At 35.0% G+C, this 15,758-nt stretch overlaps 1 protein-coding gene across 5 annotated transcripts in view; it reads left to right on the plus strand.

The window, feature by feature from the left end:
* The window catches only part of Diaph2 (diaphanous related formin 2), an 890,957-nt gene that overhangs the window by 38,045 nt on the left and 837,154 nt on the right, over positions 1-15,758 (plus strand). The window lies entirely within an intron of this gene.

Consider the following 15,758-nt stretch of genomic DNA (forward strand, 5'->3'; position numbering starts at 1 on the left):
TAACATTTAAACCAATTGACTATATAGAAGTTTGGCTGCTGTGGGCTTTTGAGCTACTGGGTCTTAGTCTGCTACAAACAAGTAAACAACATAGGGCCAATCAATATACAGAGGCTTTCTTTAATGTATTTCTGTGATATATCCCAAACTTTGTAAGATCCAGTTCCTACCTCAGGAAATTTATACTCTCTAGTGGGAAATTATGTACTATGATAAATACTGTAATTAAGGTTTGAACTAGGACCTTGGGAGTAATAAAGTGTACCTGTTTTATAGCATTTCTAAGTTGTTTAAGCTTACTGTAGAAAGTACTATGCATTGTCAGCTACTGGTGACACCAGGCTTCATAACTTTTTGAGATTTAAAACTCAGCCTTTCCAATATATATGAATTACATGCTCATATTTAGCTACTGTCTATAGCTGTGGGTCTACATGTAGTCTAATTTCTGCATCTCCTGTAGAAGAAAATGCCTATCTGAGCACATTCTATCATGGTATTAATATATAGAGAAGAGATCATTCTAGTACTTTCCTAAAGTGCTCAGTGTAAGAAGCTCAGCCAGGGTGGTATTTATATACAGTTTGTGAAATCCGAGCTATCCCAAGCTCAATGGCTAGCTGAAAATGGAGAGATCTTTCAATTTGGTAGATCATATTTGTACTTAAACGCTTGAATAAATTCACTCTTTTATACTCGAGAGGCACTCTTCATGAAGGGATTTAGATCCAGGATATTTTTTTCTAATGGGAGGGGTAAAGTGCCCTATTTCCCTGTGAAAGCACTAAAGGATCTTGATCTAAAGTGATGTCTTCCCCCCGGGTTACTCTGTAAAATTGTAAACTGAATTAAGTGGGCACCTATTTGTCTTTTATCTCATATTGGGGCATTGCTAGTACAGCCGACCTTGCCTAAAGAAAAGAAAAACCACATTTTCTAAACCCTTAGTCAGATGTATATTTTCCCCAGAAAGTGTTTGAAAGGAAGACATACAGTTGAAATGCTACAACTAACTGTGTGAATCTGTGGGTATATTCTAGGTTAAAAAAATACTTTCTGAAGCTTAATTAGGGACCATCCTTTGGTTCTTTAGGAAAATGTACTGATAAAACTAACTTTTGATGCTGCATCAGAGCTATGAGGGGCCATGTATGTTGAAGATTGTGTAGCATTGGTTGTGGCCAGTAAATAAGCCATTTTGGCTAGAGTAAGTATAAAATGACTAGCAAATACAATAATACGTTTAAGTCAAGTTAGATGTTTTATATAAATTTTAACTATCATTCTGGTTCATTTATTTCATGATAAAACTCATGACACCACAGAAAAAGAACTCTGTAATGTATGAGTATGTCTGTATTTGTGTTTTTCATAGTAACATTTAAGTTTAACCTTCCTTATTCCTCATCTGCCAAACTGTTATAAATCCAAATTACTGAGCAGTGAGTGAAATAGAAACATTGACAAATGTTAGGAAAATAAGTTGTGAACCTCTAGAATTTATCATGTGGTACTCAAACTTTCCCTTTTTCATCAAGGGGGACCTGAAACATACTGAGTATTATTGCCCAGTTGACCATAACTGAAGTATTACATTCAGAGATGTAATATATAAGTCACTGGTTTTCAGGAACCTCTGTGAAATGGCTTGATGATGCTGGTTTGGAAGCCCCTGTTAGAATCAGCAGAGCCAAAAAATTTTAGAAGAGGTTGATAGCAACTTCATTTTTCCAGCTTTATGTAGCCTGTCATCTATTTAGCAATGTATAAGACATATTACTATTTTTTGAAAGCTAGGTGAAAAGGAAAAAAACATAGATATATTTTCTATTTTAAAATCTTTAGCTAAAGGGCCAGCAAAATAGCTCAATGGATTAAGTGCCTGCTTTGGCAAGTGCAGGGACCAGGGTTCAGTCCAGCATCCTGCATGCCACACTGGCCCCACCCCTGGGGTGCACAGAGCTGGCAAATGAGTCCAGGTGTGGTGGTGCGTGCCTGTAATGACAACACTGGGGAGGCTGAAAACAGGAGGATCATTAGTCCAAGCTGCATAGTGAGACCTTGTACCAGAGAAAAAATAATCTTTAGGAAAAAATGTGGTGATTTGGAACTTTTTAAAGAAGAAAATCTGAATCATCTGTTTTTACATGTATTATGGGTATGGATCATTATGTTCTTGAGTTATCTGTACTTTTTCAGGCATGATAACATATAGCACAATTGGGATTTATATTGTAACTGATACAGTGATTACTAAGGACCAAGTATAATGACTGATTTTTTTTTCCTCCTGAGTTATTCAAATACATGAAAAATCTATTGTGAGAAACAAAGAAGAAGAAATTTAAGGTCTATTTGAATAAACACTGATACAGTTGTTACTTTATGTAAAACAATAAAATGCCAAAAGTTAAGACAATCTTTTCCTACCTGTGATAGCATTTGTACAATACAGTGGCATAAATGACCTTCTTTCTGCAGCGTGTTTTCCATTTGATAGAATTGCTGTCTTTATCTTGGGAAGGAATCCTTCAAATCCAAACTAACTTAAAAAATTACTTAAGGAAAAGCTTGAGACAAAAGCTTTTAATGAAGTTATCACTATTTAGCATAGGATCTGAAGCCCAGTTTGGGAAACATAATGCTTATAAAATGTAATAATTTTAACACTACATTCTTTCAGAAGCACATTACAAGTTTTCTGAAAATGAAAATCATTTTACTGCATTGTATAACTACATTTTACTTAAGACTTTAAGTTTCAATTATTTGTTATAAGTTTATTTAAACTTTTGTTATTTTACATGTTCTTCCTATTGAGGCAAATGAGTTATTTTTGCTTTTCATAGACAAAGAATTGTCTATTTGCAGTTTGGAAATCATTGTTTAGAAATGACATATCTGGATATTTGCATTTGAAGAACTAAACTAATAAATGTGAAACTTTTAAGTTTATTACTTTATAAATTGGGGATTGTTTTCAAATTCAGTCATCACTCTGAAAGTAGCTGAATAATAACCCATCAGTCAAAAGTAATAATTAAAAAATTAAATTATTGGTTGACTTTATGTATTTTTTTCTGGAAAAGTGTGTTTTAATAATACCTTATTCACAACTCAGTTATATTTTTTAGTTTTTGGCAATTTATATTGTTGGAGTTTTAAAGGAGTGAATCATTTTGTTTTGTCAGACTAATTTTGCAGCTACATCGAAAAACTAAATGACGTGGTTATTTATAAAAAGCTACTGGAAGTAGATACATGGCAAGTCATTGTGAGGTGAAGTATGTGCAGAATCATAATCATAGCAATTTAGTTATTGTGTATGGTAAGGATAGTAATCACAAAAATAGATACTTAAATTACTCTGTTTAATAAAAACACCTATCATATGTCTGGGTACATTGCTTCAATAACAAGTGTAATTTTGAACAAAATTATATATACTGTCTATTCTGTTATCCTAGTCTGAGCTTTTACAGTTTCCAACCTACATTGCTCTCCCTTTCTTCACCCTCTACCTCCCCGCTATTTCTCCCCACCCTCCCTCTTCTTCTTCTCTTCTCTCCCTTTCCTCCTCCTTTCCTCTCTTCCTCTCCTCTTCTGGCCCCTCTACCTCTTCCTCGCTCTCCTTCTTTCCTCAGCTCCAGTTCCATCAATTGTCACAGACTTGAATGTTTACAATATGCTAGACATAGTGCAAAGACCTGAGGACCGACTGGGGACCAGAAGGAGCCTAGTCCTTACACTAGTACACTGAATTTATAATGAAATAACTAGAATATGTTGCCAAAGAGGAAAATGAGGAGTCAACAGGAGACCATAAAAGGACAACTGTAACCATAGCTAAGAACGCACAGGATGAATAGGAGATGGCCAGATAAAGAACAGAGGAAAGTGGAGTGGGTGGAGGGAGCTTCGTAAACCAGCAAAGAACATATGGAAAGGTCAAGATCAAGAGAAAGCTCTGTCCAGCTTTATTATACTGGTAAGGACTCTTGCACATAGATATCAAGACTTATAGGTAGAGTTTTTAAAGTTTAGGATACAATCAGGCCTAAATACTAATCCCAGTGTTGTAATTTATTATCTTTGTGACTTTAGGCTAACTCAATGACAATAAATCTTGAATTTCTGATGCAAAAAATGGACAGTATATTCCTATGCTTAGGATTATTATATTTAAATGAGACAGTGCATAAAAAGCTCTTAGTGTAGTGTCTGACACATAATATATATATGTTTAGTGAACAATAGATGTCCTTTAAATAGAATAGACCAAACTTGTTGATCTCTACAATCTTTCTCTTAGGCCTTGGATTCTTTCTCCAATCAATTCTGAATATTACAGGTCCATGATGCTTTTCAGAAATTCTAAATCTGAAAGCTTTGAAACCTGACATACATAATTTGGTCATAAACTCTGACCTACTCCAGGCTGTGTATTTCACCTGTTTTGTGGAACATTTGTGTTTCACTGTTAATCTTGAATTCAGTTGACTCAAGTACCTTAAATCTTGTTGGACAAGTTTTGTAATATAGGGTGTGCATACTATATTCTTGTCTTCTGTAAAAATTTTTATTAGCAGATGATTGCGGTATATAATGTTATAGTAGATAGTGTGTACATGCTTGTAAAACCTCTTATTTTTACTTCCCCAATCCTTCTTACTCCTCTTCTCCCCCCATCTTTGGTTTCCTGCCCATTTGCAAAAGTCTTGTTTCCCTGTTCCTATTATTCATCTTTCTAAAATATGAAACATTCTGAATTCCAAAACTGATAGGGCATGAAAAGTTTCTGGTAAAAGATTGTGGACTAGAGTCTGAAATAAAATGTTAATACTGCTGCTTTTGTCTGACTTCCCTGGCCTTCCCTCCTTGTGGCCATTCCTGCCCTTAAATTCAGGCACAGTTGTTACATAGTTTCTCAGTGGAGCTAGTTTTATCTGCTTCTTCTTTGAATTCTTATTGTACTGTACTGAATTTAATTGCAATTATTTGAGCAGGTATTATGTGGCAGCCGTTGTTCAAAAGCGTCAGAGATCAGAATGTGAACAAGACTATTAAGGTCTCTGCTGTGAGAAACTTGTTTTGTAGAAACTAGAACACAAGCAAGTGCAGAGTGAACAAGGTCATTGCAAGTGGTTTGTGCTGTGAAGATAATAAGACAGGACTCTGTGATAGGGCTAAGGGAAGGCCAAGGCTTAGAACCTCATAGTTTAGCATTTAATTATCTGTTCTTCTGTGGTTAGCTTTCACTCCCTGGGTAGTTTGTAAATGCCCCAAGGAAACAACCATATCTGTGTGTCCATAAAGTACTGGCTGTATAATGGGAACTTGATTAATGCTTGTTTGATTCAATTGTTTTTCTAAACAGAGACAGGAACAATTATTTTTTGACAGTTTGAGGCCCACTTGGCTAACTGCTTAATCTAAATGTATCTGCTATGTATAAATACTATATTAGGTTGTGAAATTTCAGTATTTGTGTAAAACTAGTCTTTTTTTTAAAACTAGTCTTTTTCATTCCTGTTGTTTTTACACATAGGATAAAAAAAATTTCATGTCCATTTTTTTCTCATTAAAAATGGTTCAGTACAAAGTAAGCAAACATTTGTTAACGGCAAAAGAAGCTCCCACTCATAAAAAGCTGAATTATTCCTGCAATTGTTTTCTCTCAATTCAGGTACTAAGATATTTCCTCCAATTCATTCGTGTGAAATTTTTTAAAGACCTAAGGAGCAAACATGCATTTCCTGATCATGCTTGGGTCTGACCATAGTTGTTAAACAGAAGAGGGTGATGGATTCCCATATCGGTTAGTCCTTCTGGTCATTACTGATTGAAGTTTATGGCAAGATTTTTATATAAGCTTGGGCATATTTTGTTGTACTAGGTTAAGGAAACTAACCAGTTCGTTAATAGTCTTTGCTTCATGAAGAAAACTGAAGTCTGAACTGCGGTGTGTCATAGGTTGATCTACTTTATATAAACATTTTATTCTTTATAAATTGAAAGAACATCTTGAAAATCTTAAAAAGTTTTTCTTGTTATAAAAGTGCTGCATAGAAATTTGGTTTGTAAAGGACTCTTACAGGTTAAAATTTAAGGCTTTTGATTAGACAGCATTTCTGAGGTAGTGTGCTTATTGTTATAAAAATAATAAAAGTAGTACTTTATGAAGATGATAAAATGGACTGTTTGAGATATTAACAATAGAAAAGTATGGTAGAGAACTAGAGAATAATGTCTTAGCTTTAGCTTTATCTTCTCAGCTACTACCACATTTCCCTGAAAATAAGACTGGGTCTTATACTATTTTTCACTCAAAAAGATAAAACAGGGCGTATTTTCAGGGATGTCTTTTTTCCTGTATACCAATCTATATTAATTCATTTTTTCATGTACAAAAAAATGTACATGTATCCAAACAGTCATGTCACCTTCTAAAATACCATGATAACTCTCACAGCCCTGCATTCTGACCTCAGATTATTACATCTCTGTTTCCTTTAGAACCATTGGCCCCAAGCGCACGTCCAGCAATAAAGTTCTGCTCAAGCAAGTACCTGTCCAGGTAGCCTGCTTGTAGTGCACTGGGGGCACAGATATCAGAGATTTTATCCCATGAATTCTTCACCCGGTACGACCTCTTAAAGGCTAGACTTAATAAAGTTTCCTTTAAATCAAGTGTTAACGGAAGCCTTATAAGACAGGAATGACAACAAAAATGATGAAAGCATGATGGTCCACAGGGAAGAAATGGAAAACTAAAGGAATCAAACTTCAGAAAACTTTTATTTCACATGAGTGTATTAAGTACAACTGTTATAACACACTATGTATCAAATTATGGAATTTATATGAGACATACCACATCTGGTTACAAATGCACACAGTACTGGTGTGTTTAGTCTGTACTCCTGTTAGTCATTTGACAATAAGTCTTGAGTTCATCTATTTACATACATATTGGTCACTTGTCCAAAGGTGTCCACTTGGGCATTTATGTATCATTTATATTAACATTGATTGTAAGTATTAATGTCAATAATACAGTTTATATTTAATAATAAACATTATTTAAAATTAATTATTTTATAATTAAATACATTGTCATGTATTGGAATCAACATACATAGTGTGTCCACTGGGCTGTCCGGTCAAGTTCACTGTGGCTTATTTTTGGAAAAGGGCTATGAGTGTCCTAAAAAATCATGCATCTACTGCTTATCTTCCAGTTATTTTCTATTTTGGGTGAAATGCAACAGCCTTTTAAACTTTGGGGGCTGGAGCATATCTCTTTAAATCCCTAGTGTCTAGCATACCAATTGATCTATCTTTTTTTAAAGTGCTAATGGTAGTAGAGGACATCTGTGCTTAAGATGATATGTGGTTATCTGAAAATTACCCTTACTATTAGGAAGGAGATGAAAGAAGGTTTTGGGGTAATTTTTAATATAGATAGTAAATATTTTAATGATTATGAAAGACACAATTAATTTTCTTCCTGTCTCTTTTTGAAGTAAACCTCTGTAGTCAGCTTACTTGTAAATATCAAATTATAGCTGTAGGTGACTTTCTTGGTGAAATGAACACAACTAACAAAGTCTCTTTATAGTAAATTATTTGAATGCTTTCACAAGGATGGTCACCTTAGTTACCAGGTAGTTGAATAGCACCGAGTTACCTTCATTGCTTTTATTGGTTTTTAAAGTTCAGTGTACAATGGTTATCATAAAGAAATCAACCAACAACAAATGTTGGAGAGGCTCTGCATAAAAAGGAACCCTTCTCCACTGCTGGTGGGAATGTAGACTGGTGAAACCATTATGGAAATCAGTGTGGACACTCCTTAGAAATGTTGGACTGCAAATCCCATTTCATCCAGATATTCCTCTACTGGGAGTTTTCCCAGAGGATCTGAAAATATCATATCATAGTGATATATGTGTGCCTATGTTTATAGCAGCACAATTTGTGATAGCCAAATCTTGGAAACAACCAAGATGCCTATCACCTGAAGAATGGATGAAAAAGATGTGGTATTTTTATACAATGGAGTATTACTCAACTATAAAGAATGATAAACTCGAAGCCTTTATATTGAAGTGGATGCCACTTGAAGATATAAGTGAAATAAATCAGATACACATGTGTAAATATTGTTTAGTTTCTCTAGTCTAAGAACTCAAAAGAAGAAATACAAATAGAAGGGTATAATACAAGTAAAAGGAAAGCAAGAACTCGAGGACTAACTAAGAGAGGGAAAGGAGAAGAGCTAGGAAACATGGCAATGTCAAGCCATACAGTTGTATGTAGAAGATGGGTAAGGCAATGATCCTGAGAATCTTCAGAAGATTTTTGAATCTAGCAGTTAATTGGAAGGATTCTCACCCTGACTAACTATATATACTGATAAATGTGAACTAAGCAACTGCACTGAAGATGGTAATATCTAATAGTTTTATGTTTGGAGTGCCTGTCATTCTGGTCTTCTGAATATGGGCAGCTTGTCATGACATGACCGTTGCTGCTGTGCTGTCTCTCAGGTAGATGACTGTTCAAAAAGGAGGGGGTGGTGAATGAAGGTAGGAGACAGGAAAAGGAATGTTGCGGGACTGTAGTACAAGGTTGTATATGGTTAGTTTTCTGGACTTATGTGTAAACATAAGAAGTATATAATTATTTATGCCTATTTTTAAAATATACTCTAATTTTTAAATGTTTTTTATCATATTCTGTAGGGACTTAAAGTTCAACATATCAATACTTGATGAAAATACCTGTTCCATGTTATGCCTAAGATGTTTGATATTCAGACAGACAGGTTAAGCTTAACAGCGTAGATTGCATGGTAATAACAATAATCTTCTCTTCTGGAGGGTTAACAACCTAAGTTTGCAGACCAAAATTAGAGAAAAAGGAGGGCTGCAAGGAAAGCCAACATTTTGGCCCTAGCTTTCCAAGGTCAATTAAGACTCAGGACATATGAGAACTTGTACTGTAACATTATGTAACTCAGTAATGTCTCAAATTTTCTGATCAAGGATATTATGGGGCCAAAGAGGAAAGTGATTGATGATGTAGAGTGTGCCTAAGGAGAGTCACCTGGAGAGAAAACATTCTCCCAGGCTTTCACAGAGAGCACATTGGCCAAGCAATGGCCATGACTCATCCACATGGCTGACACTGACAAAGGTTCTACAATCTGAGGTACAGGATCTCAGGATTAATCCTGAGGGGATTTGACTGACCTCACCAGATTATAGGTCTTGCTTTATCTTGGTCTTAACCATCCAGGAGAAAAGTATAAAAATGCAGTATAAGAAGTAAAGCCATGCTGTTACGTTGAACTGTATGGGACTCAGGTCAACAATTTCTGACATTGCCAGTGAAGCGGAAGGCCAATACTATTATGGACTATTGAACTCTTTTAGAATATTTTGCTGAGTTAACACACCTATAATATTCAAATGACGGAACTAAACAAAAAAGGGGATACAGATGAATGTCCTCTTTGTATCTGTGTATTCAAAATGGTTAGGATAGATGTATAGTTACATTCTCTTAATGAATAGAGGGATTTGTTCTAATAGTGTTTGTAAATAGGATATCATGTCTGCGTCTTTTACAGCAAATAACCACTAGGAAGAGAGTATGCAATGTGTTAATTATTGAAACTGTCGTACCAATTTGGTTTGAAATGGTCTCATTGCTATTTGTTTCTCAATAAAATTATGGAAAAAGAAAGTGCAGTGTACAGAACCTGAAAAGGTGGAAGGTAAGCTTTTGAATAGTATCTATAGGTTTCTGTGCCTGCCACTGATCTGGATATTGGACAGGGGTGTCCTCCAAAGAAACTAAATCCTGGATCAATGCCTGATCTGGATCAGTTTTATCAAGGTCTTTCTAACTTAGAAAGTATGTAGAGTGTCTTTCTAAGTTAGAAAGTATGTGGAGGTGAAAGCACTACCTTGTCAAAACCAGCAGAATATTTTTATTGTGATTATTCTTTCTTTCCTCTGCTCTTCGACTAAAGTGCAGCCTCACTAAGAATGGAAACACACTTATTTTGTTTATCTTATATTCCTAGTGCCAAGCATTGAGCAGGTGCTTGGTAGATTCTCAAATATTTGCTCAATTGAATTAATTGTGTTTTTCTATGTCCTCTTGCCCTTACCTTTCTTGGAGAGCAAGAAACTTAAAGCTGAATCAATAATTGGTATTCTTTTTAAGTGGACAATTATTGATTTCCTTTAAAACAGAATAAAATTTATCAAGTAGTGTGACTTAAGTTTTTGAGTTGGTGTAATGTTTTTGAGTTACAGTATAGTCAATTTAATTGTCCAGTTTCTGTGGTAATGTAGTAATTGCATGACCTTCATAAAGTACTACATTACTATATAACATTTGCCATAAGAGAGTTGAATCATTACATCTTTCTGTTTTTGTTAATTTCTGCCTGATTGAGAAAATTAAAACTTAATTTTCTTGCAATAATGGTCTCTTGCGTTGAAATCTGAACTTCAGGATAAGCACTTATAAGCCAGTCATTTCTATTATTCTTATGGGGTTAAGACTCTAGAGTGATATTTTTATAATTATACCATACTCACATAATACTGTAATAAGTTATATTTAATATAGCTGATCATAGATGAAGTTTAATAGGCTCCAATTGCTTGAATCCTGCACGATCTGATTGCTTTTTCAGACTTGATTTTAATGAAAATATATGGTCACTGTGCATATTGGTGCTATTGCCCTCATTGTAATGACCATTATCCTTATATTTGCATAATAAAAACTTAGTAAAATGACTTTAATCAGTGCTTTTAATTCCAGGCAGTGAGTCTAATAAAGAGTTTTGGGGTCATTTTTGTTAAACTTCATAGTGGCTCTGTAGTTTGTACACAGGAATAAAATGTATGTTTATTTCTGTGTGGCTTGAGGAAGAGATGCATATAGCTACATAAATTATATTTAGGTACAATTTGAGAACTTATACCTGAGGAACATTTCTACAAATGCAAATATATGTTATTTATTTTGTGGTACTGGGGGGCTTTCTCAAGCCCTCATATATGCTAAGTGAATGCACTGAGCACTGAGCTAGATCCAGAGTGTTGAATTTTTTTAATCCATTTTCCAATATATTTTAAAGATCAGTTCCCATAAACATGATTTAATCTTATGACGAAATAACTTATGATTCTCTGAACTATTTTTTTTGTTGCTATGAGGACCTTTCAAATCTTTTTTTATTAAAATTTAAAGATAGGGGCTGGGGAGATGGCTCAGCGAAATAAGCGCTTCCCTGGCAAGTGCAAGGGCCTGAGTTCAATCCCTGGTTCTAAAGATAACTATGTGACACACATTGTTGCTTTTCTAGTTCTGATCATTTACTTGCAGCATATATACTTATTTCAATGCACCTTAAATCTGCGTAGGCCCAAAGTCCTCACTTGTGAAGCTCAGTGTCTTCATAACTGTTTGAGGATTTTCCTTTTCAATACTTCACATTTGTCTCTTTCTCTAAGAGCTATAAAGAAGAATTCTATGTAATGTTATCATATTTCTGGATTATGATATTTTATGAAACCAAATTTTCATATGAGAAAAAGGTTTGAGAAAATATGCATATTAGTTTTAAGTATGCCATAGTTATACAGGCTATATACTGTTTACTGAATGAATGGATGTGTAAGTCAAGAAATCTATACTGGTGTTTTTTGTGGTTCTTTATTACATGTTATTAGAATAATTTTTAAAATGAATATAATTTCCTACATGCTTTGGTATGCTCTATACTGCAAGTATCTGTTGAAAAACATTCTTTAAGAATAAAACAGAACACTATGTTCTTCCAGTACTTTTTTTTTTTCCGGAACCGGGGATTGAACTCAGACATTTGCGCTTGCCAGGGAAGCGCTTATTCTACTGAGCCATCTCCCCGGCCCACTTCCAGTACTTTTAAACTTGGGATCCACATTTGATTTATCAATAAGCTCTACATTCAGAGTTAGCTCTAGAGATAGAAACATACCTAGCTAAATGAGGGAACATTTGCGGAACAAACAGGACACAAGTGTCAAGCACCAGGAAAAGGTTTTCCATTTTTGTTTTATACAACACAGGGTTTTTAGGGAAGAAGTGTAAGATAGCCTAGGGCCAAATCATACAGGGCTGTGAATGCCTTCGTAAAGATATTAGTCTTTATAGGTCATCATTGAATATTTATGAATTGGAGGATGAGTATAATTAATAATATTTATTAAGTTCCAATGTGCCAAGCATAGCTCTAGCCATTAAGGATATGTTCCAATACTAAAAAGACAAAAAAATCTGTCCTTGTCGAGCTCATATTTTCATTAAGAGAAACAGCCTAAAAAGGGAAAGTATTTAATTTTGTTCAGTGTGTTAGGTCTTACTGGGAAAAAAAAAAGAAAAGCAGATCATGATAAAGCAAGTCAGGAATGCCAGGAAACTGTGGAGGAGACCAGTGTTTGCACTTAAAATACTATACGCAGAATAGGACACATTTGGCAAAATGCTTCAAAGAATATGAGGGGCAGAAGATGTATGGATAATGACAAAGAGCATTTCAGGCAGAGTGAAATGCCAGTGCTTGTGTCTTATGGCTTCACTGAGGAGTAGTGAGGTAATCTATGTGACTGAAACGAGGTGAGTGAAGGGAGAGGAGTAGCAGGATGAAGTTGGAAAGAGCTGGTGAGTATGCAAATCCACAGGGCCGGATAGGCCATGGTAATGCCTGATTGACTGTGGGGGGGTAGTCATTGTAACATTCTAAGCTGAGGAGTTATATAATCTGACTAGGTTTGATAGTCAGCTTTGCTGTTTTAAAAAATTAGCAGGGGCCGGGGAGATGGCTTAGTAGAATAAGTGCTTCCCTGGCAAGCGCAATGCTCTGAGTTCAATCCCCGGTTCTGCCAAATAAATAAATGAGTTAAAAAATTAGCTATAGAATAGCAAGGATGGAGATAGGTTAGCAGGTTAGTACAGAAATCTGATAGAGACAATTGGGGTTTAGCTGGAAGTGGTGACACAGGCATATAATCCTAGCACTCAGGGCTGAAGCAGGAAGATAGCTCTGAGTCCAGGCAAGCCTAGGCTACAAAGGTAGTTAAGGCCAGCCTGAAGTGCACTGCAATACTCTATCTCAGAGAGAGGTGGGCGTGGGAATTGGAGAAAGGCAGGGAGAGAGGAGGGGAAGGGGGGAGAGAATGGGGAGAAAGAAATGATTGGGGCTTAAAAAAGATTTCTTGATGGCTCTTAGGAATAAAGACCAGGGTGACATGGCAGTCTTAACTGCACACAAATGTAGTACAGGTGCTATTAACATAAGTGTTATCCTCTTATTTGTAAAATGAGAACTTTGGCCACATTGTGTTATTTCCAAAAATAAAAAGTAGTGAGGAGAGAAGTTTCAAGTCTTCCAAAATATGAGGTGGAAATACCACTAACAAGTTTGTCTTCTTTTCCTTTAAACCATCTTCCATGATTAAACTATCAATGTATTCAATTGATTTAGAGATTTGAAGGATTTCTAACATATGCATTAATATAGAGAATTTGACTAAACAAATTATATTTTCCTTTGATTTATGTTTTCACTTTGGAGGTACAGTACAAATGTGTTTCTTTTGAGTTTAAACCCTAAAAGATGGAAATAAAATGAAAGGCAGTAGTTTTTTTTTAAGAAGTCTATGTACTGTCTCTCAAAAACTCAGGTGGACAGGCATATGTATCCAGATGGTAGTAGGGGTAATTCAGGCATTTTTGTTGTTTTGGCATTTCGTTGTCTGATTTTGCATTAAAAGAAATGAAGCTTGTCATAATACATTAGTTTTATGTAACCAGGAAAAAAGCTGAACAGAAAATAGCTGGTATGGAAAGTTCTAAGGTGAAATCATCTTTCTTAAAATGGCTTTAGTTCTGGTATAAATAAAGCCCTCTCTTTTTCTTTTGCAATAAAGATTGATTGGGGTTTGTGATGAAATATAATACAGAGATTAGAAGTTTTCATCCCTGAGGGAATCAGAGGACTCAAAGTTTGAAAGGACCTATACATATAATAGTATATTTGCCTTAGCTGTTCTAGGGAAGGTTGATTTTTAACAGCACAGGGTTGGTGATATTGGAAAACAGTTTTCTGAGATCCTGAGACTCATCTATTCTAATGTACTTAAAACTTGTAATGGAATCCTTCTCTCCAGGGACAGTACTGGAATTTTTCTAGTAAAGAATGTGAACATGCACAACCAAAATAATTCAGCTTCTTTTGTAAGAAACAAATGTCTGAAATGTAGAAGAAAGGTTAAATCCAATGCCTAACTGGCAATTTAAAAGTGTGGTTGTTTCGTTTTACATGCACCTATTAATGGACACTTCAATGTATAGTCATGCACTCCATAATGAAGCTTCTGCCAGTGATGGGATCTCATATATGATTATAGTCCCTTAATATTATGTCATCTAGTGACATTATAGTCATCTTACTCTGAGGTGTTCATTCACTAATGGTTTATTTAATATACATTTGTCAGAGCATATCCCCTTCATTATATGACATTTTTTTCATATATAGTAAGAATTTCACTTCCTACTTATCATATTATTATAGCATCTTGAGATATCTCCTTAATCATGAAAGAGTACTGAATTGTTAGGAATTGATTTTGTTGTACATTAATTAAGTAGTAATGCTCAAATATATTGTTCTTTTTATGTATTTAGTACAGGGTGTACTGGATCTCATGACACAGATCAGACTTGTAGTGATCCTTCTGTTTTCAGCCTCCCAAGTGCTGGGATTACAGGCATGTGTCACCATGCCCAGTCTCAATCGCCATCTCAGTGTGCCCTGGGGGTGGGGCTGACACAGCATGCCAGGGATTGAACCCCAGTCCCTGCACCTGCCTAAGCAGGCACTTTAGTTCTCTGAGCTTTCTCGCTGGCCCTGTAGTTCTTATTAAATACATTAATTTATTAGCTACATCATTTCCCAGGCATCTCAGTATAGTATTAGAAGTTTAAAAGCACATGCAAAAAATTGTTATATTTTGAGCAATTGGCATATATTATCAGAATCACAAATTTTATTCAGTTTTATTTAGAATGTTTATAAAGATGTCCATAAGGCCAAGCTATTATGCTATTATGTGCCCATCTGTAGTCCCAGCACTCAGGAGGCTGAAGCAGAAGGATCACCATGAGTTTGAGCCCAGCCTGGACAATATAGTGGGTTTAAGTCCAGCCTGAACTACATAGGGAGACCATGTCTCAAAAAAGCAAACAAAAGAATGGTGTCCTTTAAAACTCTATTAGATATTACACTGAGTTCTAAGATCAAGATGTTACATTATATTGTACTAATATGCATTGTGATATTTTTCTGGTTAAACATTTTTTAAAAAATCGGTATTTTACATGTATATATCATTTTCACCAATAAAAATAATAAGCATGAAAATTTTGCATATGAGTATAAATGATTAGACATCTTTAAAGCATGATTATTCATTCTAAAATTTTAAAAAATGGCAGGGGCCTATTAATTCGCTTCATTTCTTTCTCATGTTTTGAACATTATGATATTGACATCTGGTCTATATATCTGGCTTTGGGATGTTGGAATAAATATTTAAAAATAGATATTCCCCATGTTAATTTTTAATATCTAAAAAGTTTTTTCATTTTGTAAATTATATGTTTATATGATAGACCTTCTAATT

Source organism: Octodon degus, unplaced genomic scaffold (assembly GCF_000260255.1).
Source record: "Octodon degus isolate 3935 unplaced genomic scaffold, OctDeg1.0 scaffold00198, whole genome shotgun sequence".
NCBI lineage: Eukaryota > Metazoa > Chordata > Mammalia > Rodentia > Octodontidae > Octodon > Octodon degus.